The 1,354-nt window shown below is 61.5% G+C and overlaps 1 pseudogene; it reads right to left on the bottom strand.

The window, feature by feature from the left end:
* Window positions 1-201: 201 nt before the first annotated feature.
* LOC149994330 (uncharacterized) lies at window positions 202-1,095 on the bottom strand (annotated as a pseudogene).
* Window positions 1,096-1,354: the final 259 nt, after the last annotated feature.

The raw sequence follows: 1,354 nt of genomic DNA on the forward strand, positions 1-1,354 counted from the left end.
CCTCACCTCTTGCTCAGTAAGGCATAAGCTCCCCACCCCAAAACACATAGGTGCCCCCAAAGCAAACCAGTGAGAGACAGGGATGTGCAGGAGGGAGGAAACCTGATGTGGGGTTAGCCAAAATAAAATCTGCAGCCCCTTCCAAATGCAGAGGGGCTCAGAGGTAAGGGGTACTGGAAAGGAGCCCCCCAACTTCATGCTTCATAGAGTCCCCTCACTTCAGAGGCGCCGGGTCAGAGGAGGAGGAGCGAGAAAAGGGGAGGCTTTCCTATCACTTTCTGGGAACCCTGGGGAGTGCTGCACCCCTGGCTGGCTTTCCAGCAGCAGCCTCCCCCGCTCGCTTTTCCTCTAAAGGCCAGATGTGCTCCCAGCAGCTGGTGGTAGCGACCCCTTCTCGGGAACTTCCCTCCCGCCTGGGCCTCCTTGCCTGCAGCTGCCGTTTGGCGGAGGGGGAAAAAGAGATGGAGGGAGAGAACGTGAGAATGCGGTTGTCGGTGGACGTGCGCGCGCGCGTGTGGAGCGGCGGTGTGTGCCACTGCGTGTGCATGTGCGGCTGGCTTTGCGCGGGAGAACGTGCCGCGCAGGAGTGTGTGCACTTAACCGCAAATGTGTCCTCATCGGTGGGCTGGTCTGTGCGTCTGTGAAAGGGTGGGAGGACCTGAGCTTGTGTGAGGTGTTCGCTTGGGGCGGAGGCGTATTGGAGGCGGGCAAGGTGCTGAGAGTGTCTGTGGTTTGTGGGTGCTGGCTGGGCTGTATTAAGTGGAGGTGGTTCTGTCACTGCGCGTGTACCTGCGCGAAGATACAACGACACACAATGCAATCATGTCCTACACTCACCCTTTCCCCAGGCCGGTGGGGCTGACTGCTCGCGGAGCCTAGGCGGAAAAGCCAGACTGAAGCGCAGACTAGGAAAGGTGACTCTCCTCTCTCCAAGAGCGCGGCTCCGCCCGATCACGGGGCGATCGTTAGCCAGACAACGCTGGCGAGCCCCTCAGTTCCTCGCTAGGATGTGCCAGGCGCCCCAATGGCGACGAGGTGTCTACCGCCGAGTGAACGAGGAGGGGGCATCGGCAGGCGACAAGCAGGCCAGAGAAACGCGAGAGACCGGTGGGCTTTGAAAAGTGCCGCGGGCCGCTCTCCGAGCCCGACGCACGCTTTTCACCCTAGTTCGAGCCAGGGCACTGCGTCTTGGCTCCTCGAAAGGGCCCGCGAAAACGCCCCGTGTCTCCCTCCACCCGACCCAAGGCCCTGGCAGGAGAGACCGGCCCTGCTGCCCCTCAGTCTTCGCTCAAAGAGCACTCACCTGGGTCTCTGAGTGCGGCGATGCGCTCGGCTCCTGCAACGTCCTGCAACT

This window comes from Furipterus horrens, unplaced genomic scaffold (genome assembly GCF_987537825.1).
Source record: "Furipterus horrens unplaced genomic scaffold, mFurHor1.1.pri manual_scaffold_13, whole genome shotgun sequence".
Taxonomy (NCBI): Eukaryota; Metazoa; Chordata; class Mammalia; order Chiroptera; family Furipteridae; genus Furipterus; species Furipterus horrens.